This window comes from Corvus hawaiiensis, chromosome 4, assembly GCF_020740725.1.
Source record: "Corvus hawaiiensis isolate bCorHaw1 chromosome 4, bCorHaw1.pri.cur, whole genome shotgun sequence".
Taxonomy (NCBI): Eukaryota; Metazoa; Chordata; class Aves; order Passeriformes; family Corvidae; genus Corvus; species Corvus hawaiiensis.
Genome location: NC_063216.1, coordinates 2,531,923 through 2,559,019, shown reverse-complemented (window position 1 = coordinate 2,559,019; position 27,097 = coordinate 2,531,923). Strand labels below are relative to the sequence as shown.

The 27,097-nt window shown below is 40.9% G+C and overlaps 1 protein-coding gene across 5 annotated transcripts in view; it reads right to left on the bottom strand.

Moving 5' to 3' along the window:
- CALD1 (caldesmon 1) overlaps positions 1-27,097 on the bottom strand; it is a 175,707-nt gene that overhangs the window by 130,051 nt on the left and 18,559 nt on the right. For 4 of the 5 annotated variants that reach the window (XM_048301128.1, XM_048301132.1, XM_048301134.1 and 1 more), the window contains exon 2: positions 8,056-8,140. The exons of the other annotated variant lie outside the window; for it this stretch is intronic. The gene's annotated coding sequence lies outside the window, so the exon portion shown is untranslated. The remainder of the gene's footprint in view (positions 1-8,055; positions 8,141-27,097) is intronic. 5 annotated transcript variants of the gene reach the window in all.

Sequence of the window (27,097 nt, the reverse complement as noted above, 5' to 3'; positions counted from 1 at the left end):
TTTAACCAATAGTTACTAAAAAGGTACATTATTTTCACTTTCCTACCAATTATTCAGTAACACGGGCAGGAACTACAGAATTCTCTATCCAATCATTCCAAACTACTTTTACTGAAGAACATGGAGTAGTAGAAGAAGGAGAAGAAGGTTTAGAGAACAACAACAATCCTCCATTTTGATGTTTTTTACTCTTATCTATTTACTACAAAGAGAAGCCCAAAACCTCTAAATTTTTCACCCTGTGACAATCTTACATAGTAGTCTATCACCTAATTCCCACCACTGTATTTTCTAGTTCTTGTCTGATCGTTGGTAATTTTTTCCAAGGGTTGAGGCTAAAACAGTGCTGTTCAGGGGGGTAAGAACCCTTAAAAACAGGCAGAGAAATATTCTCAGCACTCTGGGTTCCTACACTGGTGGTTTAGGATTAAACCCAGCAAAGGTCCACATGCACTTGATAAGTAATTCAGTAATAAGTGAATTAGTTGTGGCAGAAAGAATTTCTGCTAAGGCTGCTCAAAGCCATCCCAAACAGAGGCTCCACTTCCCACAAGTGCAGCGCGGGTCACTTCTGTTTCTGTGCCATGTCTCCCCTGCCACAACCTCCCCTCTCACTGCTGAGGACATGCTGTCCTCTGCTCCTATCCATGGTTCAAAATATGTCTTAGTCCAATCAAATACAAGTTCTGTACAACCTTTTTTTTTTCATATCCTTTATAAGGGGTCATTTGGGGGTTTGCTTGGTTGGGATGTTCTTCTGTTTGCACATTTTATGTGCAAGCTGGACAGTGTAGAGAGGAGCCATTTAGATCCAAATCAGAGCCTCCTATGTTCCTCTCACAGTTCAAGTTGGATCAGACTTCAGATGAAATTGTGCCAACGTTTCAAACTGCTCTCAGAAGATTTGAGCTGGAATATCTTCTGGACAGTAGCTGTTCTTGGGAAGTCCCCCTAATGCCAAAATTCCATAGAAATGCTTCTTGAATTGAACTACAGCCCTACAGCAGAGCTCCTTTCTGTAATGGATCTAAAATGGAAACCAACAGAAATGTTTCCTTCTTCATTTCCCTTAAGTGGATTCAGTACTGAGGCTGCATTTCCATCCATTTTGTTTTAGTGTGATGTGAGCATGAAAATCAATCCCCCAAAATCCCCTCCCTCCTACCCCAAGAGCTCATGCATCCTTGCATACCCTCCTTACAATTTTTAAACATTTCATGCACCTTTCAGTCCTCATCCATGGCTCCAGTCTGCAGAAAAGCCTTTACTTGGGCAGTAACTTTCACACAAGTGGGTTTCTAACCTTCCAAACACCAAATTCTACAAGCAGCTATGTGCAGTGGAAAATTCAACTATCACTAAGAAAGCTTTTTTTCAACTGTTTATCCTCAGCCACCTCAGAGAATTCACCTCCAAATATAAACTTTGCTTACTAAAACTGTAAATCACGCATGGCTTTGTAAACCTCAGGGACCACCACTGCAAATTTCCCAGCTCACATAAGCAGTACTGGACCTGGTTAAGAAGACTGCCCATGAATGAGCCTGGATTTCAGGTATGTTACAATACTCAGACCCCCTCACCAGGTATATAACACTAATAAAGACCAGGTCCTCACAAATTATCATCAACTGAATGTTACTGTGCTGAAAACTTCGCCAGATTTGTATCTTAAAAATGATCGGTATAGGTGGAAAAGTCTGCCTCCAGCTGCTTCACGCAGCAAATGCAGGGGTTTTTAACCTGATAAATCCATACACTGCGCCAGTGAGGGGATTCACCAGCCCGGGTTCAGAAGAATCATTTGTGATGTGTCATAATTTACATGAGTTCAGAATATATGCAAAAACAATATTTTATTCTCTCCATGCCCCACTCCTAGCTCTGCTACATTTTTTGCATTCATTCTGTGCTGATATAAACATGCCTAAATAAAAGACAGGCTTACTTCCTTTTCCAAGACTCTCAACCAAATGTATTCTTGCTTGTGCTGGTCTCTCAAATTAAAAATCAGCAGCTGGGTAAAACAACAAAGCAAATTTGGACATGTTAAAACCATATTCTCAGTGGGTCTCTAGTGAACTTTGGAGAGGTTACACTCAATAAAAAGTTCATTATTTTCATTTGGTTTAGTTCCCCTCTTCTTTTAGCAAATAAATCATTGTACAGAAACAGGATTTTTATTGATGGCCCTCCTCAACTTCCACAAGCCTGGACAGCATAGGCTTACAGGTCATGTAATGTGGTTTTCTGCAGCCATTTGCCCAAATATTTTACATTTCCACTTCTTTATGTCTTCCAGATCATGCACAAACTTGAACCAACCCTCACAGCCTTACCAAACGCAGCTACTACGGTGTAATTATCCACTAACACAGCCATGAGGGTCAAGTAGTCAAAGGACTTGTGTAAGTTCATACACACCATCAGCAAAAAGCTGATGAGATGATGTGATGATTCCAGCCCTCCTGGCAGCACAGTGCTGCCTTGAGCTACAAGCCACAGGCACAGATTCAGCTACTTCTGCATCTTTGAAAAATGTCACCAAAATTTGTGATCAAAAATTAAATTTGGCCTTGGTTTTTTTGCAGTAGGCATCAAATAATGCTTGATGTGGTAGCAGAGTCCATGCAACACTAAGTGAAACACAGAGGGCAGAAAGGTGATATCCCTAATACAGCTCTGTGGTGATCACACCTGGAATACCGCACTCAGCTCTGGAGAACTCATTTCCTGAATGACAATAACAACCCAGAGAGCCATAAAAGTGTTAAGCAAGCAGAGAGGGCCTGACTTACTAAGAGATTAAAAGAGCTACAGATGCATCAACTAAGCTTTAAGTAGGGGATGTGACAACTATCTGCAAGTATTAGAACAACATTAGCAAGGACAGAGAACCATTTTAGTGAAAAAAAAAGGTTTACAGCTACAGGGACCAGCAGTAAATTAAAAATTATAAAAACATTAACTGATGAAAAAAAGTAATTTTAATAACAAAATCTGCCAGAGTACAGGGTAGACCTGATAATATGCTTAACCAACACTACTGCTTCCCAAATTCTCATCCCTTAAGAACAAGAAGTTGTCAGTTAAAGATTGGAGACTTTCTGTTTTGGAATTTCTCCAGCAGAATATTCTATCCCTTGTTGGGGACGTTTCAGACATCCTTACCTCTGAAGCAACACAGGCCAGGCCCATTGTTCTTGCACCACCCCCAGGTAGTTTTGCTCCGTAAGCCAAACTCAAGCAAATCTTGAGAGTCACCAATCCAGTGTTCTGCCTTCCCTCTCTACTGGGACTGCCATGCCTTGGATGAGCCAGCAAAGGGAGCGGGAACGCTCGTGTCAGAGCCAGCCAGGCTCACTTCACTCTGTTTTCACCTGAGTAACAGCACAATATAGAAATACTGGGATCTGATTTACAGGATGATCAATATCTACGGATGAAAAGCACAAGGGAACCACAACCTTTGTTATAACAATGTCCTTTGTCTTGGGAAATGCTCTTTTTTTACCCTACTTTGAGGACAATGTTTAAAGGGTTCTGTTTGTCTTACTCTATTAAACCTGCTCGTTTTTAAGAGAAGCAGTGCCTGTCTACTGTATAAAATATGAGCACAAGCAATAAGTACATCGAAGGCCTATTGCTGGCTGGCCAATTTCCACGTATCCTAATATGGTTAAGAAAATGTTTGACTGGAGCCCAGAGCAGAGTGCCAAATTTAACAACTCTGCAGTGAGCAGAGTGCCACAGAGCCCTCTGCTTAGGCTCACTGTAATTTCAGCCTGGTGCAGTGGCTGCCTATTCACATGAAGTAGTCCATAATTGTACTTGTGCAGCGTTACAAAGCCCAGAGCCTTTTGTTCTCCCTGCCCTGCCAGGGGAGGTTGACGCTCGCTGCCGTACAAGGCTTTCAGAGACAGCAGCTCATTGGAGTGTTTCCCTTCTTGGGATAAATATATTAAGGAAATCCTGGGTATCCCGAGGATATAAAAGAACATGCACTGTATGAGGCACTCTGGGTTTGTATAAACAGAGAGGTTTTCAAGGGCTCCAGCACAAGAACACACTTACTTTCTCTACTGCTAATGCACATAGGAGAGGTTTTACAATCCCAAACCTATATAAAGGGCAGCTGTTTTCCTCACTCTTTTGCTATTACTGCCATTTATGAAACTTGGCAAGGTGCAGGCTGCTTACCTGCCTCTGAGCCCACTGCAAAATAAACCAACCTTGCCCACTTGTGTTAAGTACTTGCATTTCAGTCTTCCAAATTTCACTGGGCAGCAAGTGGTTTAGGATTTTTGAAATAGCCAAGACAAAGGGTGACAAAGTAAATTAATCACATTATCAAGGTCAGTCTTCAAATCACACTTCAGCCTTCCCACTTACTCTTTTTTTAAATGCCACCAAAATCATTGCAAGGCCTGATAATAGAGATTTGTCAACAGAAGAAAAGGGGATCATTGAGCTTATATCACTGAAACTCCTCACTTTAGGCCTTAAAAGAGCAATGCTACCTTGATTATGCAAAAGGATTAGCTGGCCTCTCCCAGATCATTTCCTATGAGATCATATGCAGACTTGGAAACAGAAGGGACTGGTTTCAGGAAGTTTGGAAGCCTTTTATGGATTATATTAACAAGGCACAGGCTGTTCCCTAAAACTGATTGTACATCAAATTCCATTGCAGCCACATGCCCTTGGTCGGAATGCTTTAGCATATATGATAGTACCAACAGCCACCAAAAAAAGCAGCAATTCTGTCATTTAATCCCTGTGTCCTTTTTTTTTTTTTTTTTTTTTTTTTTTAGTACTGGGTATTAATTGTAATTTTTAGGGGTACAGATAGCATACGAGAGGTTACAGTGGGAAATCTCTTCAGTTCTCTAAAGTTTCAAGTATCTTACACAGTCTGGCTACAACTTTTTACAGTTCAATACCTGTCTTACATCAGTAGAAATAAATGCTACACTGCAAGATATTGGAATGATACCTAATAGCTACTAGAAGTCAGCTTTACTTTTTCTTCTCTAGTACGTACTAACAGAAAAAACACATCTACACAAAAGCACATCAGTGTTTGAAAAATACTTTCTCTTGCTATTTGAGGTCTCAGCTAATGTATTTATTACCAAACATTTTCCAGTCAGTTCAGTTACTGTACATTTACTCTTGATACAGAAAATTAGAAAGCAAATCAGAAATTGCATTCCTTTTTCAAGACATAATGGTGTGCATTTTCTTATTTTTTAGGATTTTACAGCCAGGAGTTATTTTCCTGGGGATGCATGTGGATAGTGCAGATGCCTGACATACACCAGGATGCCCAGTGGTCCAGCAGACTCCTGAGTCTGTAAAGACACCTCTAATGCTGTGCTTCTGTTTGGAAATGTCACAGCACTTAGAGAGGCTCTGGCCTTCAGGCTCTTTAGCAAGGCTTCTGTCTCAGCTGGGTTTCATGTTAACTCTTGGGTGATGCATAAATTGCATGCTGAGCTTTGTGAGACCTACACTGGGAGAGGCTGAATTTCACTGCAGGAGGCAAGCTAGCCTGTTAAGGGAATTAGATAACACTCGCCTATTTATTAGTGATGAGACCAGCAGATTTAGTTTGCAGTGGAAAGTAACACAACATTTTCAAACAGCATCTCTCGAAGGAAAGTCATAATCCTCCCTCCGATTTACAGGTGGGGGAAGAGAGGTGTGGGTAAATGAAATGCAGTTCCCTGCCCAAGCCCAGCTGGTCAAGAGCAGCACCTCGTGCACCCCAGCTAAGTTCTTTCCCCATGGGGTTGCACTTTCTCCTGCCACCTCACTGATGCCATGGCTGGAGAACCAAAACATTTAGCATGAACCTTCCCCCCCAGCATTAAACTGCCATCTCTTCCCAGAAATAAGACACATTTTTGTTCTTGTTGGGACTGGAGAGAAATAAGAAGCACCTGAGCCTGAGAGGAGTGAAAACCTCAAATTTATTATAATTATTTTCCATCTGTTTAATAATGGTGTTCTCTGTACCAAAGACAACACGACAATTAAAAGACAACCACTACCTTTGCTTAGTTTGGGGAATAACTACCCCTGATACAATCTCCCAGGAATCCATCCTTAGAGCCTTGCCCATGGCTATTTATAACTAAGTAAATGTTAGAGGATTCACATCTTTTGCCCTGAAAAAACAAGACCTTTGGCCTTAAAATTTCTCTGGAAAGTGTTTCAGAGAAGGCTGTTGCTCTGCAGCAATGTTTCCTTCCATTAAAATTCCCTCTTAAAATATATGGCCCAAAGGAGGAACACTAGACCCCAAATATACCACAAATATGGACAAGTCTGCCTGCAGGCATTTGGAGGCTGGGACTTTGCCCAAAACATTATCCTTCAAGAATTAACCAACTCTCTGTCAGCATAGTTAACAGCCTCAAAAAAACCCCCCAATTTACTTTGTCATGCCTTTCTCAGGACAGCTCACTAATTGAATATTGCACTGTTTATTACTGCTTAAGGTTCAATTATTCCCAAGGACTGAAACTGGAGCCTTTATAGATCTATGTGCAAATAAAAAAACTGTGTTTGGGAGCCAATATTGCCCAACGAATTCACTTTTAGGTTTCTATTCTCCTGGCTTCAGCCCAGCTCACCCTGGCTCTTCTTTCCCTCATCTCCTGACACAATCTGGGATAGCCAGAGGCCAGAGGAGCAGTCAGGGTCCAGCTGACCACAGGAACTCAGTATGTGCTCAGGACTTTGCTCTGCTTGGCTACTTGAATCTGCCTGTGAACACCAGTCATCAGAAAAGGTGAACAAGAAAAACGGTACTGAGGCAACAGAAGTCAGAGACAGTGAACTCAGAGACAGAAACTCACTGAAAGTGAATGCAGACACAACAGCCACCAGCCCTACCACGTGTATGGCCATAACTTCTTGGGATGCTTACAAACCTTCCCCTTATAGGAAAAGTCAACATCAGATCAGATCATGCAAGACACAGCCCCTGAAAGTGACAGTCACTCCAGAGAGGTGTTCAACAAGCAAGGAAACCATTCCAGGCAAGTCCTTTCCTTACCTCCTCATCAAGGTTGGCTTCTTCACTTAAATTTTGAATCCTTTCTGTTTCCCTTAGTTTTCACTGCTAAAACTCTGCATTGCAGTAGTATTTTATATACATGCTGCATCCTTTTGAATCAGTGAATTTGCTAGGCATGACATCATAACCTCCACCTGTGCAGTCAGAATGATGGAGTTTCCTCAGAGCAATTTGGGCTAAACAGCAATTATAAAATAAGTACAGCCTGGGAACATTTATTATTACAATCATCATTTCTTAGCAAGACTCCTATCAAGTGCTGAAGCAACAATCTTTTGAAAGGCAAATTTCCTCCCACCTGGCAAGCAGAACATTTTTTTACATGTCCCTATCAAACTAAAACCAGAACACCTGGGGAACAGAGAGTCATTGACTTCGCTGACATATTCAGCAGCATTATTATCTTAATGACATATAATGGTCTCCATATTCATAACCTCTCACCAGGAGAAAGCCTGGTGTGGCTGTTGAGCTGACCTCATTACCTCAGTCTGTACCCTGTGCGTGCAAAGATGGCCACATGTAGGGTTAATGACAAAGACACAAGAGTTAGGCCTTCCCAAGGGAAAAACACCCCCTTCCCACTCGGGTAATCTCCAGGAACCAGGAGATTAATATGGAGCCACAACATGGAAAAATTTCTCAGTGTTTTAGAGTGTTGAATTACCATGCCCATACTTACTTATAAACCTTAGCATGAAAAAAAAAGGGAAAAATCAAGGTGGAAGATTCCCAAATGTACAAGTAATTTCTGGCAGTCAGTTTGATCAAGGACTACCACAAAGTGTCTTCCAAAGCAGGCTGATCACTAACCCAAAGACTCTGGGTCTTCCATACCAGACTCTGAGCTTCAAAGGAAACTTAGCTAACACTAAAGTGCAGCTCATGATAGCAATTGTCTCAACTGAACAAAACATAGCTCCAGAAAAAAAAAAAAAAAAAGGCAGCATAAACAGCATATATCTCACCAGATATGACGGCCCTGAGCCTGGAAGATGCTGCCTCTTCAGCTCCCAAGGGATTCTTTGAGTAACCCAATGGTTCTCACAGGCACTGGAAAGATAAAAGTGTTTACATGGGGGGGATGAAGAGGGCACCAAAGGCAGAAAAACTTTACAGTTAGGATGATCTAGAAAGCAAAACAGGTCTTGATCCTTGCTGCAGTTGCTAGATGCTGTTGCACCACTGACTAAACTGATTTGCTGCTCCTTTTCTTTTTCCAGTGACTCCTCTGCGAGGAAGAAACTCCCAAGCAAGGAAGGGCAGACCACTCTATGCATCTCAAGTCCCACTCAGGGAAAAGAGTGGCTTCCACTTGCAAGAAAAACTGCTCCTTTCACCTGATCCTGCTGCCATGACTGTAACCCAACCACACTGTAATGCAATCCTGAGAACAGCCTGGGAAGCATCAGCCACAGAACTGAGAATTTTAATATCCAAACTGCACCGATTAATATGGAGCCAAAACTGATTACGCCCCCATTAATTGCTTCAGAAAAAAAAAAAAATCTGAGGGAATTCCCTATTTCTTCTGGCTGTGGACCAGCAGAGCTTCCTGATTGCTGGCTGCCTCCAGTCAAAGATGCAAAAACCTTCGGCTGTTTGAGCATGGCTGCTGGATTGCATTTACACAGCTTTCAGTGACAGGTTGTTTGTCTGCCTGGACAGGTACTTTGACTGCAACAGTGATAGAACAGCCACCTTCGAGCAATAGCTGGAATAAATGGTAACTTAGACAGCATGTGGTGAGAAAAAATTGCCTCTGAGTGATGCCTCAGGGAGAACTGGAGGAAGTTCTTGGGAGAATAGACTCAGATCTGCAATTTGGAGTAACCTAAGCCAGCTGGGAAAGCTGCTCAGAGGCTCTGATGACTCCTATCCACTTCCATGTTCAGAGGCAGTAAAAAAGACAAAACTCAAATTTTCATACACTCAGAAGACAAAAGGCTGGAATTACAAGGTGCAGAAAAATTTACTTTCTCTGTTAAACCAGATAAAGATACCAAAAACAAGCTGGCTTCACAATCAGCTTTTAATTAGACAAGTAGAGTTTACCTTCCCACCTAATCAACACAATCAGCAGGTGGGCTTAAGAGTATTCGTTAGACTCATTGTCTTGAGCAAGAGATTTGACTAAACGCTGAAAAAAACATGCTTTTGCAAGTGACAGTGCAATTTTACACCGTTACTTCTAAATCCAGAAGCAGTAGTGTCAGGGGCAGGGAGGTTGCTTATTTTAGAGAATTTTGAGGTGTTTGTTTCAATTTTATACTGCCTGCCAATCAAGGTTTCTGAAGGTAGTGTGTGATGGAATGAAGAGGGCATCAGTCTCCTCCACACATGCAGCACTGTGCTCCACACCATGGGCTGAACACAACTGGCACCCTGTTGTTTTACAAAAACAACAAACATCTTTGTTGCCCCAAGAGCACTGCTGTGTCCATCTCAGATGGCAGTTCCTCCAGGAAACTCTGTTCTGGACCTTCCCAACACTGTATCATAGTAAATACTGAGGGATCCACTTTTTCCTGAGGTTTGCCAAATCCGGCAGATCTGGTGAAAAGAATGCAGGTTCTCTTTGTGCAATGCATAAATCCAGGTTACAGGACTATCTCAGCTTTAATAAAATTCCCATAAAGTCAATGGCAGTTGCACGTTCTAACCCAGAGAAAATCCATATCTATCCTTCCATCAATAAAATGCAAACCTACTCCAATCCCCAATAAAATCCAAGGACTGTCATGCCATTCAGGAGTCATGTAGCTACACGAGGTGATCAGGTCTTTCAAGTAGGAGCTCTGCTTAACTTCCTGTAGCTGTGAAAAAACCAAAAAATGCCGCACCATTTACGTACAAAGAAGAAAATATAAATTCAGGTACATTGTAGTACAGTTAAACAGCTTCAAGTTGTGTAACTTCCCGACTGCTGAGATGTTCTGCAGATAATGCTCTGAAGGTGGACATTAGTCTTAATCAGAAGAACATCTTGTTTTCTTTCTAAGGCTTTCACTTAGCCCTGTTTCCTGTGATACCTTCACACCAAGTCGTTCCTAAGTGCTCTCATTCACAGGGTACTTAAGCAAGTTCGCCTCACCAACCAAACAAGATTACTCACCTTCTTTAAGTTAGGCACACGTTTGTTGAGGCAGAGCCAAAACACACACACAAATATTCCTGACTAAGGACATGTTTTTCTTTCATGGGCTGTTTTTAATCTCTAGTCCTAAGCACAGTGCTTACTAAAACTTTTAAGAAACAAATTCATTTTGCCAAATATCTTCAAGAATTTCTTATTGAAACAAAACTCACTAATATATTTCAGACATTTTCCAATGCACGCCACTCTATGATTCTATGACCTATCCAGTGAAACACCATGAATGAGCAAATGCTAACAACTAGACATTATTTGAGCAAGAGGAATCTTTTAATCCACCTGCTGATACACTTTTATACTGTTTCATACCATAAAGTCTGCAAAATATCAAAGTCAAGGGACACCAATAACTAAAAAGCTTATATCAAATTAATCTATTTGGTTCATACTCAAGAAATCTCTGGATGACACACCCAAAGAAAAGGTGAGACAATTATCTTGCGCTTTGTCCTTAAAAGGAGCACAAAGTGCACCACAAAGGAATTTACCTTATTTACCTCATTATTTCTTCAATCTCCTATAGATCATCTCATCATTATATTTACTTACATACTGATCAACTGATTACCAGGTGGCAGAAGTTGAAGTTTGAGTACCAAACCCAAACAGTTGTGGAAATATAAACTTTCTCTTTTCTTCAAAGAGTCAGTGCCATCTTTCTTTCATAACTTTATAACTAGAGATAGCTACTTCTAAACAGAGCAGTAGAACATTTAACATTTTATAAGCAAACTAAATCATGTTTTTTCCATCATTCTTTCCCAATGTGAAATTCTGGTCTCTGTAGGAAGGGGGAAATGATCATTTTCAGAAACACTTCTCACAGAGGGTAATCCTCATGGGCATGCTCCACGGGATTAGGTATGGGAATACTTAGATGGTAAAGCCTGCATTAGCAAGCAAAAACAACAGCACCAAGGGCTACCTATTTCCAGTCTGCTGGGAAAAGCTTGACCTTCTTTTCCATAACCTAAAGAAAGAAACAAAATGCCTTATTTCATTGTAACACTCAGGAAATGGCAAAAACTTTGAAGTTTTGGTTGACCAAAGTGCTGAGGACAACTCTCCCCATTACTGCACAAATATTTAAAAACCTACAGAAATCAAACCTGGATTTTTGAACATCTTTGGAGCCCTGGCTAAGGGCTGTTAAAGCAGGAAGCATGAACAGCAGCCAAAATACTCATTGAAATCATATCAGGTATGGCACTGATTCAGAGGAAAGCATTAGATGTGCTGAATTTCCCTACTTCCTAGCAATTCTGGTTGCATAAATTCCCAGGGATTACTTGGCCTGGTTTTATTCAGCCCCTAGGATCAAAAGATGTTACAACCCAAGTGGATCTGGGCTGCAGACACTTTAAAGGAGACAAATGGCAGGAAAATCTCTTTCAGGGCAATCAGAAACATCATCTTGCATTTACAATCACCTGTAGAGACAACATGAAAACCACCACCCATCACAGACAGCAGCACCTCTTTGGTGCCCTTACAGCAAGCAACCTACAGCCCAGAACCACACGTACACAAAAGCACAGCTGGAATGCTCTGTAGGGTCATCCTCAGATTCAAATTCCCAACTCTTCCAGCTGACCAGGCTGAAGACTGAAATTTGACAGAAAGGTGTCATAGGTTGCAGCTTACAGACTTCTCACGTGCTTTTGAAAATTTCCCTTAAGATGTCACTTTTCATAGGCTTTACATATATATATATGTGTGTGTGTGTGTGTGTGTGTATGTATATGTGAATGGTTGAAGGGGCATAGTTAAAAAGGGAAAACAATAATTCCGGGTGCTTTAGCAAGACAGCTTCTTTCACACTTTCATTTTACCTATAAAAATGTCCCTGAGTTTCTCCTCTAACAGCATTTAGAAGAGACCTAAAGCAGTTTTGTCTGTTACTTGAACTAGGGCAGCTCTTGTTTTTTCACATTATTTTTCACTACTGAGAAAAAGCAGAGTCAGGTACAAGCCTTGCTCAAAGTACAGCTTTAGTCTCTTCCATGAGTCAAACATGAAGCTGAATTTGTGACAATTTGCATTAACAACAATTTGATAACAATCCAACATGTGATATTCCCCTACATAACAGGGAAAAAAAGCAAGGCACGTTCTGTTGTTTCCTTGTCAGCATAAAAAACATGACATGCCATGTGAATGCTACACGTGCAGACAGAACTCTTTAAAAATCTCGGGTTAGACATTTTTGGCTAATACTTCCACCACCCACCTGTCTATCCTACTGCCTCTATCAGTTCTGGAATCAATCATCAACATAAACATTGGCATTTTAGAAAAGAATAGCTTTTTGAGGATCCTTTAATTCCTCCATATCTTTACTCCAAAGAAGGTCACGTCCTGTTTTACTTATTTTTTCCCCCCAATATTTTTGTTCTATGTTTTTCCTTCATAGAAGACTGAAAGATAGAGATTCTGTACATTTTTGTGGGACAGCTATATTGGGCAGATGGCCAATCCCTAAGCCAGTATCAGCAGTTAATTTATAGCTCAAAGAAAACTCTGAAGAGACAGGAGTTTGTGGGACAGAGGTTTTGTTTGTTTGCTTTCCCTTAAAACTGCAAAACTCTTTTGATGAGTTTGTCACCAGGCTCACAAAGGAAGAGTAGAGTTTAAAGCATCATCTGCTCTCTGGTATCCAGTCACACCATGCTGAACCCTCACCTCACCTAACCCAGTCCCTGAGGTTATTAACTCCAACTTTGGTACACAGTAGAAGACCTACTGAGTGCTCCCTTTAAACTGACTATTGGTAGCCTATACCCTAAACCCCATCATTTTTACTTCAGCACTCATTTTCTTAACTTAGTTCTCTTTAGTTTCAATGTGTGGGGATGTAAGGAATAAAACACAAACCAAACAACATTCCCCCCAGACTGAGACTTTGCTATGAGGCTGAAATTGACCCTTTAAAAAAAAAAAAAAAGTTTTGGAAGCAAAGGTTTTCTGACAGGCATCAGGAGGACAAGTAGAGTTCTACAAGTTGGGAATGTACTGAGCATCAAATACTTAACTTTGACAAATGCTGTGTTGGCAGCACACACCCAGCATAGCTTCGTGACAGGCTGAGAGTTGGATGGGGCTGAAGGTTGTGTGGCAATATGAAGGCACAACAAAATCACAAAGCTGTCAAAGCCACACACCTAGAGATAAACCCCAAAATAAGGCAGGAAACAAACGGCAGAGCCTTAAAGGCTGTTGTTCCAGAGCAAGGAGGGTGGCTGGGCAAACAGACATGGAGCATCCATGGATGTTCGCTCTGGCTGAGACCCCCTCTGCCCTCAGCTCGTCCCCAAGCACGGCAGTAAGGGAGCCAGCAGTGAGCCACTTTTCCTAAGCACAGCTCCTGGTCAAGCCCAGCAACTAAGCAAGGCAAACTTCCCTCTTTTCATTTCAAACTGGAACGGTTCATGTGGCTTATTAATGCACCACAGGGAAATGTCAAGAATAGAGAGAGACTCTTCCATAGAATCCCAAAGACAGGTTCCTACAGCAACCAGTAGCAATTAAAAAACACTCTTCATGCAAAAGGGGGCAGCATGTAACAGATATTTTGTATTTCAACAAACCAAATATTGTGTCTCAGAAACAGGGGAGAGAAGAAAGCAGAAACAACACTTATTAAAAGAAACAGACCCACTGAAGAAAGTTTATTTTCAGACATTTTAGTTGAAATATGTTTGGAAAAATACTGGAATGTGGCACTTGAAAAAGAAAACCACAGTACCAACAAAAAATGCTGCATCTTTTTGATTTGGTAGGAATCTACTTTATTCCACAGATTTTGAGACGTGTTTAAGATTCCATAGGTTTAGTATTACATCACTGATTGCTCATAATGAAATTCCAGGCAGTAGCAAAAAAAGATTTAATGATAGTACCCACACAAGGTATGGATATGGGGCCCTCTGAGCAGATTTACTGATAGGAATGTTGAATATGGGTTACAACAATACAGTTGTCTGGCTCACTTGGGCATGCTAGAATGTCATGTGACAGAGCACAAGTTATACTATTGCTTGAATCTATCTTAAGAAGATAATTCTTAATTCTACCCTTTGCTGGATTTTTCAGAAGATTTGTCATTTACTACAGCTCTATGATGCTGTCAACCATTGTAAAAAGTATTTTTCCTGTTTTCATATCCCATCCATCTCCTTGATAAAAAATATTTTGATGGTTTTAGTAACATGTTTGATGTTAGTTGGACTGGGAGATTAGTGCCCTTCAAAGCACAGCGTGACATAGTGGACAAAGCACTTGGCTGGCAGCACCTCCAGTTTGGTGCTGTCACAGGAATCATTCTTCTTTTTTGTGCTTCAGTTTGTCACAGTGACAAAAGGGAAAACAATGCCAAACTCCACTGCAAAGAACTGTGAGATCAACACAGAAAAACCTTGATCATAAAGCCATTATACACCACAGAAAGAAGGTAACTTTTAAAGATTTCTTTAAAAATAAGTACTGAGAAAGCCACTTAACAACTTGCAGCTACACAGGGTTGAAAGTTTTTCAGAATCATCATCTATTTTCTGCAGGTAGATTACCTGAGTCTGGGAAAGATGATCTACTGGAGTCCAACACCATATAAACTGGCAATCATTGATAGGAAATTTTATGAACTCCAAGATATTCACTGTAACAACACTTGCCTTGGGACTAAAAGAGAGTTTGATATAGTATCTTAAACTGTTGCATTCATAGTTTCCCAAGAAATAATTCTGATTAGAGCTGTTCAGTTTCGTGTTTTTATGCCAGAAGCAGATAAAGAAAGCAAAACATTGCAAAAATACCAAGTTAAAAAAAAGCCTTTGGAACAATGAAGAACCACCTTTGCTTTAAAACACAGAACAGGACTATGTTGTCCAATCTGGAACAAGCCATGGATAACCCCAGGCTGACATTTGAGGACCAGGATAAAACAAAAGAAACAAATGAGCTGTTGAAAATCCTTTGAATACGAGGGTGTTACTTGTGGGTCACCCAGTGATCCATGTCCCAGGCCTCAGACAGACCTGAGCTCACAGCAGCTTCTCCCATCAAGGTCTTGACAACGCTGATGAGATTCACACCTAAGAAGGTGCTTCCACCCAGTGGAGCTACTCCTCACCTCTGGGATGCAGGGAGAGCACACAGCCCAACTTGGATCCTGCAGCTCAGGCTCCCACAGAATTTGATTCCCATTTTGTGTGAATTTCAGGTGAGCACAGCACACAGATCATTATTATGTACACATAAAAGAGAAAGAAACCCAAGCACAGAAATAAATCTCTGATACAGAAAAATGTGCGTGGATGTGCATGAGAACAGAAAGGAGAACAAAGCAGACCCCATCTTTCACTCTTCAAAGGATACAATTTTGGTTTAGAACTGATGTAAGACAGAAGATATGAATCCCCTGCTAAGCTTACAATTAGTGCCTTGCTGTTTTGTGTGGCTGAACAAAACTGTATCTTTAGATAAATTTTTTTGGAAAGCTTTTAATGATTTTGGCTGCCTGTATTAAGCTGCTGTAACATTTGATTTCCAGGGTAATGACAGCCAGGTCTAAAATATCCTAATCAGACATCCAAGAATCAAGGCCTTTCAAAAATAACTTGGAAAAAACCCTGCCCTTTCTCTTGGCATCTTCTCTTTGACAGAAAGAGTGTCCACTTGCCAAATTAAGGAGAAATATGAAAGAACAAACAGACCCTTGACCTATAGCCAGACTGTTGTTATGCATTCCGTGACTGTGTGACAGTGTAAAACATGAATTTAACAAGACTGGTTGGGAGCTTCTATCATGCATGCACACTCATTCTGGTGATTTTTATGATTTTTTTTGTTCAACTGGTCCATTTTACTCTAGAAGAATGCAGCAGTTACATGAAAACTCACTCATTTCTGTACGGAGTTTTCCCCCCTGCCAACAGTGACAAGTCAAAATAAGTAGGTCTGAAATATTTCTCTTTTAGAATTACTTTATACTGCACTTTTTGACACAGCATTCAACTGGAATCAATCCAAATCATCAGGCATACCAAGGTGTGGAAGGAAAATGCTCTGGGTTTATGCATTAAACATTCATACAGGATTCACAGATGTGAAGTAGCCTAGGGCACTGGACATCCAGCAAGATGGTGTATTATGGCCAGAGATTATTGCTAAAAACAGCCAACAGCCAGAAAATCAGCAAATCTGCCAAACCTGAGGACAGGCTACAACTGGGTAGGAGAGAAGCTTCAGCAGCAGCTTCAGCAGGGCCAAAAACTCAGCATCTGTTTCTTAATGCTAGCTTTCACTTTTCTTAGAAATCACTAGAATAGTTTCATTTCTTGATTTTAAATGAATCACAAACACTTATTCCCACCATATTTTTTAAGTCTTTTTATATGTATATAAAGAGCCCGGTCTCCAATAAAATCTATTCTTAAATCTAAATTCTGTGGTGTTTCATAGGCAAACTGTTTCATGATCTGATCCAAAACTCACTGAAGACTTTCCATCAGGCTCTTCATTGTGTGACTACTGAAAACAAGTGCTGCTAAATTACACCCCTACATCTTTGTTTCTGTAAAGCAGCCAGAACCATCCATGTCATGGAATGGAGCTCAAGGGCTTCCCTGCTCTGCAGAGCCTCAGACTCCAGCTTTATTAACCTGACTACCGCTCCTTAGAGGACTTCTTTCCATTGGAAGTTGCGAAAATAAATGTAAAATATATGCTTGCACATCATAAAAGTGAGGTTTTGTTTCATTTTAGACTACAAGATTAAAAAAATTATGCCATGAAAAATAAAATGGAGCTTACAAACTCCTAAACAATAAAGGGTTATGCACTACGGAGCTGTTTCTGGTCAACTTCTCTCATAAAAATGCATCAAAACCTACAAAGTCAGCATCTCTGATATTTGTCAACTTCTCTGTACCCTTTCTGTATGCAGCAGTTGCATTTATTAGGGCTGTTTACCAGCTGACAGGAAAAGACCCCAAAAGATTGCCAGGTAACTAGCCCACTAGACATGAGTAAGGCTTCTGATTTTCCCTTTCCTGTTCCAAGTGTAAATTAAAACAATCTTCAAGCTCACTATACTTCAGTCTGCATAATCTAAATGGTACTTTCAATGAGCTTTGGCACAAAACTCACCTTTGAAAAGACCTTGGAGACCTTTTAGATGAAGCCTTTTTACACATGATGTATTATTACCAATGACACTTCACCAAATGTAAAAGGGCTCCATATTTGAACCCGAGATTATAAATGACCTTTTTTTCCAATCAGCTAACTAATCATGTACTTGAAAGGGCGTGGTCAGCTTTAACTTCTGATCCCCACATTTCTGAGGATATTCACCAAGTGTTCCAACAAAACTCTTCATTACGTTGCACACTTAGCATAGCACCAGATGACTTTCCCCACGTGACCAATAACCTGTGTCAAAATTAAACCGCCTTACCTCAAAACCAGCAAACTTCTGTTTATGTATAAATACTAACAGTTCAAAGAGAGAGAACGCACAATTTCAGCAGGTAATTACACCTCAGTTTACTCCACGGTGACAGTCTGCTCAAGAGAAACTTGCATTCTCTGCTTGTAAACCTCCAATTTTCCATCCTCAAGGTACAATGACAGTTTTTTCTTTCTTCTCTGCTTTTAAGACAGTACAGGCTGACTGCTGACTTTCACACTAGCTCTCCACAAGGGAGAACTTCCTACACTGTAAAAAAGGTCTCTCTGGAAAAATGAGTTCTTGCTTAACTGAATTCACTCTGTACAGCAAGAAACTCCCCACAGGCAACAGAACATCGTCAAATTCCAGAGCCGTGAAAGGGTTATAACTGTGGCTCCATCTCTCTGTATTATAAAGAACCCAAGAAAATGAAATCTCCCCCTTGGCAGGAGGGACAGGACTGCCCCATGGCTGAACAAGGATGCGTGACTGCTGTCCCAACTCTACATGCATGCAAAACAAACCCTAACTGGGCATGACAGAAACAACACGAGTAATTCACAGCAGCAATTGCCAGCCTAAAACAGCAAAGGGCCCACTCAGCCAGAGAGGAGGATGAAGCCACTCTCTCACTCCCTTGATCCTGCAGCCATGGAAGATGAAATATGTCACACAAGCTGGCCAGCAGAGTTAAAATTCACCCATTTCCTGGCACTGGTGTCAAAGAGCTCAAGAAGCGGACTCCAGAAGACCTCCATGCTTGGTGCTTGCTGCTGGCCAGTCTTGCTCCTCCAGGGCCATTCTTTCTGCCTAACTCTCCCCTGTGACGTACACAGGCATTCCTAGCAGGTGGCAAGATCCCTAAATGCCAAGAAAGGGCAACCCAACTCTTGTGTTCAATCACACCCAAAACGCCGCTATCATTATGGCCATCAGCCATGGATTTCAAAAATTTAAGTCCTAGTCATTTGCCAGAAGATACAGAGGAAAATTTGAAGGGAATGGTAGGTCTGCCAAATTGTAGGCAGTACTGTACTCATTAGATAACCCATTCTCTCAGATCTCTTTGTTATTGCATCTGGGGGAAAGAAAGAAAAAAAACCACATTCGTGCAGCTTTAGTAGTACAGTTCTGCTGTCTTAGAAATGTTAATGTCACACATAAATCTCCATGTTTTACTAATGGCATCATATATCTTCCCAGGCATTTCTAATTCACCCTTGTTGTGCTATCTATGTACTTTATCACATTGGGTTAGTCTGTGTCAGGTATTAATATTAAGACACGGTGCCTTGTCTTTCATAGGGAAGTACATGTTCTTATCTAAATTGCTGAGACTAATAACTTGAAATATTGTCCCTGCAAACATACTTGAATGGTGGATATTCAGATAACCAGAACTTTTTTTTTTCCCCTCCCCTTCCCCTCCCAGTGAGTGAACATAAATTAAGTCTCCACAGGAGTTAACCCAAGAATAAGCTGCATTCCCGATCCGCAGGCAGGGAAGGACGCTGTCCTGTACCAAGGTAACTCGTGTCCCATCTGACTGGGACCACACACCCACACCAAGCAGGACTCCCAAGGGTGCCACAGTCCTTTTGTTCCCCAGCAAACCCCTGCCTGCAGAAACACGAGCTGGGAAACTGCGCTGCTCTCCCCCTGGCAGCTTCTCCGCTGCAAGGAAACATTATTGTCCACAGTCCCGATTGCTTAATCCATCTGGTGGGCTCTGTGCCTTGAAACTTGGATACCTGACAGTTAAATTGTTTTCAACTGATAACTGGCCCAAGGATGCCCCCTCTGCTTATTATTTCTTTGATCCAGATAAGCCTTTGGTTGTTTAATCGCTCACAAAGCTAAAGCAGAAGGAGACAACACTGAAAAGCCTTACAACCCCACATACTTAATTTAGCCTAAAAGTAATTTCTGGGCAGAAAGGGAAAATTTAATTAACTCTTCTCTATAAAAATGTATAGTAAGATGTGTAGCAAGATCTTATACATTCCTTTGAAGTTCGTCATACATTCCTGAATACCTTTGACAGCCTGAGAAGTTGTGTCTGCTTCTGATTAGATAATTGAAATAAATCTACACCAAATAAATTCAGATCTCTTAAAATAAACTGCAGAGGTACATGAACTTTGTAAAATGCATGTAGTGCTTCAACCAAAAGGCATTTCTGCAAAAATCAGCTATCATGAAGGAATCTATTTCTCTATTTTTTTTTCATGCATGGGGTCTGCAGCTAGTGCCCAAATTTTAAGCCAGACTTAATTCCAGTCAGTATCAGCTAGAGTTATGTGAACTGCAAACCACTGCAGCAGAGGGAAATAACATCTTTTACACTTTCTACTTTCTCCATTTCACACCTAACAGTTAAATGCTCATTAAAAATGATAGACAGGACCGTGTCACTCCAAGCCCAGCAGATATTTGCCTGCTATTTCATCTTGAGACAACACTGTCAAAGCTGACTGAACCTAGAGGGAAGAGCACTGCTTCACATGGTCAATCTCAATTCACTGCTTCCAACCCAACAAGCCACCAACCAGTCATGTTGCCAATACAGTTTTGGCCAGACCACAAAGCTTGCAAAGGTGTGTGTGTGTGTGTGTGTGTATATATGTGTGTGCTTATATCTCAAGAATATATATTGTAATGCAATATAATACACAGACCCAGACATATTACATAAAATGGAAGATGGCAATAAAATTGCATGTATTGCTTGGCAATACATGAAGAGAACAAGGAGAATTTGAGTACACCTGGGTAATAAGTGGTTAAAGCCATGCAGCTACCGAAGACTCAGAGCACACAGACATCAAAGCTGATGAGTGAAGCTTGTGAAGCTGAGACTGACCACACAAACCCAAGTCCTGCTGATCAGATGGATCTTATCAGACTGATCAATCAGGTAGCCTTGCCAATCATCGTGCAATCCCCTACTGAAATCACAATCAGGATGATACACAGTGGATTCAAGACAGATCATCTTAATAAAAATCCTCATGAACAGTTTACAGCAAGATGACCAAACAGACACAAGAACACCCTGCAGTTTCAACTGTGTGACAGATCTTGCTAAAATGCTGAGATGGTATCACACTTCAAGCAGCCAGGAACTTTTTTGGTAACACGTTCTCCAGCTCACAGTCACAGGGAGATAATAGTCCCCTTGTCCTTGTTCTTGGGACACCATCAGATCCAAAAGCAGGCAAAGAGAGCAAGCTTAGGCAGCAGGATGGCACAGAACAAGGATTGCAATCACTCAGCCATCTCTCCACATTGCTCAGGAGCAGGTCCAGTCCAAAGCACAACTGGTGATGACAAGATAAACACAGACTTGTAGAATATCCCAGGCCACCAGCCCTGCACGAAGGTATATGAAGTCATAGAAGTGATGAAGTGCCTGACATTTACAGGGAGACATCTAAAGAAGGTGATGAAAGATGCAACAGAGAAGCCTATGCCAGCACTCATTTGAAAATACAACTTCGAGTCACAAAAGAACAATTTAAAAATGTGTCATGGAATCCTATTGAGAAGTCAAGACTCATCAAATTCATGGGCAGAGAAAATGGAAGCAAAAGCACTGAATACACAAAAAAGATGACAAATTCTACATTAAACCCAGGTCTGTCTCAAACTAACCCAAGCATTCAGATGAAAACTTACTTCTAAAGGCTCATGTGATGGCAGATCCACCTTCTGTTACTTCGCATGAGGTTCACACTCAGCCAGTTAATCACAGTCAGAGTGGAAGCCTGATACTTTCTCCTGATGTGTCCTGCCCAGGACATCAACTCTGGAATACTGACCTGGGGCCAGAGTCATAGAAAAAGATTAAACATTTTACCCTGTACATATTTTAATGCCTTCAAAGTTACCCCCCCCCCCCCCCAAAAAAAAGTACTGTGCTCCTAAACTTCACAAAAACAATGTTACCAACCATTTTTTCTGTGCTTACCAAAAAAAAAAAAAAAAAAGGTGGAACTGCAATCTGAGCTCTCACAGAAGACAGCAAGTCAATGCTGCCTACATAGAGCTTACAGAAAAATACAAGACAAACCTATGTTACCAAAACACTGATGATGAGATGGTGTACAACCATCAAAAACTTCTGGAGAGCAGAAAATTTATATAAAAATATACATGTAACATCATATGAGTGTCTTGCACTACTTTTTTTTCCCCCTAGGACTTGCTTTTGGTCCACTGTGGGATTTTCCATTCAATCCCTTTTTACCATCAGACACGTGACGTGTCCATGCTAAACAGGAAAAAATTATTTTCCACCAGATGGAGCAGTGCCACAATTAACAAAATCGCCACTAACAGTCTAAAATACACTGAATAACATCACACCCAAATGGAAATACATTTTTATGCATTAGTTCATCTTTCTTGTTTCCGTCTGTCCTCTCTATCACTCCTGACAGCTCTGCCCTCCTTCCTCTCTCATCTCAAACTTGCAGATCCAATGCAATCTTCATTTCTTTCCCCCACACTTCCTCCCAATTTCAAGTCTCTTGCTAAATTCTATTGTCATTTCTCACAATTCTTTTCTCTTAGCCCTGCTCAGGAGTATTAATGCAAACCTGGAGGGGGGGGGGAAAAAAAAACCAACAAAAAAAACAAAAAAACACAAAAATAATAATAAAAAGACCCTAAACCATAGAGCTCCCAAAATTTTGTGATTCTTTGTAATAACTGCTTCACTTTGCAACCTTCCCAGCTACTTGGGTTTATAAATGCCACAGCAGAATTCATCTTCTTTCCCACCCACACCCATTTTCTGACCATACCACACATGAAAAAAACATACCAAAAAATGCATCCACCCTGGCTTCTGCAGAAAAGTTAGCATGTCAACATTCTAAAAGGAATGGAGCTTGGTTTTCTAAGCCATGCTCACATTGTCCTATAAAACTGTTAATCAGCTGTCACTAATTTGATCAATACCTAGTGGAAGACAGTATTTCTTTATTCCCAAAACTCTAAAAACCAAACTAATGTGAAAGGCACAGACAGCTTAAAGTAAATCCATTCCCTTCTGCATAAGCTACATATTAAAACAAGCATTAAATAACATTTTCCTGTTCTGTTATGTCACGGAGGTGCCTACTGACACATTTAGAAACTCAAGACTACGTCATGATTAGTTATTGAAACAGCTTGCTCTCATTCTGGAGATGCAGCAGAGCAGCACATCTCACTTATACCTTCTTTTTCTCCCATGGATGCAAGTCATTCATGGGAAGTTAAATCTACAATAAATTCCAGCCTGGAAGTCTCCCATGAAAGAACCCATCCAGAAAGTCTCTTGTGTGTGCCTTGCTGCTGGCCCCCAGTTTCTGGTTCATTCATGCATGGCACCTCCAAAGCCATCTTGTGGTAGTCCAACATCAGCTTTCACGTTTGTTCTGCAGCAGCTCATTTTCCATGCATTCTATTCTGTGTTTCTTGTCTTTCCAGACATCTCTGGATCCCTTTTCTGTGACAGCTCCAGACAGGCTCGATAGCACAGTTTACTACCCACTGTAAGAAAGTTACTCTTGTTGGGTTTTAATTAAACAAGCTCGATACTCCTGCTGCAACACATTTGCACTTCAGGGGTGATCAGAAAGGTTCCAAACTCGTCTAGCAGGACTTATGACCCTGTGTACACACAGTCCCCAAATCAGTTTTTAGCTAGAACTAGAAGGGACTTCTGAACTACAAGAAAGAAGTGAAAAAAAAAAAACTGTGGGACTCTGTGACATAAGGCAGATGTCTCATTTTCTTACCACCACCAAGAGAAGGATCAACCAAACATTGTTCTTCCAGTGGTTCATCACCCTGAGCATAAAAATGTGTGTCTAATTTACTCGTCTGGTTTCAGATTCCAACTGTTCCATAGGATTTTCTCTGCTAGAATCACAGAGCCTGTTAGTAGCCAATATCTGTCCCCGAGGAGGTACCAAGATTTGATTTTTATTAGAGTTTTCTATATTATTCATACACAGAAGACACAGTCCCTCATTCCATTTTTCTTGTTCCCTAATATATGATTTTGGTTTTGGCTGCATTACAACAATTTATCTGAACAGAGTCACTTTATTGAGTGATACAGATTGCACTCTACAGCTGCCTTATCTTCATCACTGCTCACTATCCCCCCACCCTCCTGATCCTGGGATCATCTGTGCTTGTAATCTGAATTCTAAGTCGTAGCAGCTGTAGTATCACCCAGTAGTAACTCTCCTTCCCTTCTGCTCCTCCCTTCATTCCTCCCCCGAGTTCCCCAGCTCTGGTGTGGTGCAATAACAGCTCTTCAAGAGGAGACCGGCATGCCTGACACACGTTTCCCAAAACCACGTCGGAATTCCACAGGGACCATCTGCTCAAAGATTACCAAACAGAACTACTGTCAGAGAGGGCCAGGCCTCCCCTGCTGACCCGTTCCCCTTGGATAATCCCCGAGGAGCTGGGGTACTTTTCATGTCGGAAAGGCGTGTTTATGGGAGTTACGGGTTACACAAGTACAGCCACAGTATATTCTGTTGACCTTGGAAATTATCCCACCATTGATTTTATGTACAAAGCTTCCAAGCCCTGCTTCTCCCACCACCCCCACTCTGTAAAAAAACCTTTTTCAGTCGAGGACGTGGGTAAGGAAATTTTTTTCCTCTCCTTGTTACAAGTGTGTTAATTTTTCTTCTTTTTCTAATTAATTGTTTTGGAAATTTGAAAAGTAACAGCTGGGCAAACAGCAAAATTTTTAGGTGTGGGCCAGGGCAGACCACAGAATTTCCACAACCACTGAGTAAATTCAAGGAATCTCTAAAATATCATTCTTGTATGTAATTTGCAAGAATGTGGATAAATGCAAATATTTGATAAATACTTCTATTTTTCCCTAAGGTTTCAAACACAACAATGAAATCTGGAGGACTTGGAGCATTCCCAGTACCAACTGGACACTCTTAACCTCTAAACTCTCCACTATATAAATGTGCAGTGTGTTTGCTGAGTACATGTTTATATGGACTTCCTGTTTCAGTGCTAACTTTTTAGTTATTGGAAAAAAACCAGAAGCACTCCAACCCCTTGGGAATCATTTTCCATTAAAGAGGCTTTAGATAGACTATTTGTTTTTTCAGATTTGGAAAGAAAACCCAAAGGAATGTGTATTTTGAGTATCTTTACTCGTTTTAGAATAACAGTCCAGGGCTGTATGGCTGGAAAGATCTGCAAATTTATTTTTTCTAATCTACCTCCTGACACCTGATGATGCTTTGCACCAATGGAACACGATTTCCTTAGACACGACCCTGACAGTTTTTCACTTGATCACACAAACAACTCCAGTTATTATAAATGAGCAGCCCTACCAATAGCCAGCGTAAAAAAGGCCAACCATTGTGTGAGTGGGAAGCCTGCACACATCCCTTCCCATTTCCTAACAGCTGGGCTCTTTCAGGCCAGGAGAGAAGTCTGACAAAAGCTGATGTTTGGGCTATCTTCTTCTAGAAAGCAAATTAATTTCATTTCAACACTGCTCATCCAGTACTTCTAACAAGCAAGCTTCCAATGAATTATATTTTTTGAGAAGCATAACATGAACCATCACACCAAGCACTGGGGTACCTCACCATTAGCATGCTTTGTCATGATAGAAGTCAGAGGATATGGGACAACCAGGACCTGAGTACAAGGCTAGAGGCTTCTTCTTATTACTGCCCTAGGCTTGACAGTAATGGAGAATCATTGCAGAAAGAACTGAAAACCTAAAAGGATGTAGGAAGGACAGCAGTAAATCAGCAATCTAAAATAATTCACTAGATACTGTTCTAGGGAAAAATTCCAGAGCACAGCATTCAGAAAAATTCTTAGGTGACCAGATTCCAAAGCGAGGATAAACTGAAGGAAAAGAAGAGAAATTAAGACATGGGTTGGTGATTTAAGCATCCCCATCTGGACCAATATTCTGTCTTTACCTATTTGACTACAGCCAGAGTAAACTGAGCTTTAAAGCATGCATCTGGATTTCTACCAGTGAAAGCTAAAAAAAGAATGTCTGCTTTTGCTGAAGTGTGATTTCTGAAAAACCCTGACTTCCCTTCCAAAATGCCACTTCACTTAAACTGGTTCATGCTTTTAGTGGTACTTTCAGGAATAACGGTATTAACTTCAGTTGACTCAAAGTGCCACTTTCACATTTCAAAATCTCTACCAATCACCCATCAATCATTCACTAAAGCAGCCTATTTGCTTTAGATTTTCTTTACCTTGCCAGCCACCATCAAGCAATTTCTCAACACCTAGGGAGAAGAAATATGTGAAGGAATGAAAGCCTCAGATAATACTTGGATATTTTTAGCCAAGTGCAAAATTTGTCCAGCAGTGGAAGGTTCAGCATTTAGAGGAATTATTCCAAATGGCACAATGAAAACAAGAAACAGTGAGCTGCTTCAAAAGTAAAGCCAGACATATCCTACATAACCACAGTCATGCCTAAGTATATGCATTACAATAAACTCCCTTTTCTCTCTGGGGGACCTGCCTGAGTTTGTGTCACTGTTTCATAGCACTGCAGGTTTCACTCTTTCAGCAGAATGTTGCAAACACCCCCGCTGAACATGAATGTTTGAGAGGTTAGCGCGGCATGACAAACTGAGTGAATCCAGGGCTGACAGAAGATGCTGGATATGAAGTCCTCTGGTTAGAAGAGGTTACGGCAGGGACTAAGCAACACAGATTTCATTATGCTTCCCTAAAGACACAAGTAAGTCCTGAGCAATAATCTACTAATGATTAGAATGACCATACACAGGTGTAGTGGGAAAATATGTCTTAAGAAGTGAACTGGAGAGCATTTCCTGAACATTGCTGGAATATATTGCTTTGCGTGCCTTAAATCACCGTGAAGCTGTCAGTCAGCAACAACTCTCAGTAATTTCTGACTTCAGCTGGGTCTGACCTTACAATTCTGCATCACACTGTGCCCAGAACTTCAAGTCATGTAGTCTCATTTAGCAGGTCTCTCTCTAAAAACGAGCCATCAAGCAAAGGCAAGAAACTCTATTCAAAGCAAGTATCTAATTAAGTATCTAAGCTCCTGGTGTGTTTTAATATCTTTTATTTACCCAAGCCTTGATCTTTTTCAAGATCAAGAGTCATCAGAAGAAAAAAAATATTCAATAAACTCTTCAGCTAGTGAGAGTCCTCAGTTCAAATGTAGGACCTCTCCACAAAGAGAAAAAAAGACATAGCTTCCACATTATTGTACAGGCTTCACTTCCTTATTGCCACTCCCGGACCTGAAGGATTTGATGCTGCTTTAGCTGGAGTCAGTACAATACAGTACAAGACATTGCCCCTGTCCTTGTGAAATGACTCCAGTACAGTCCAGTTTCAC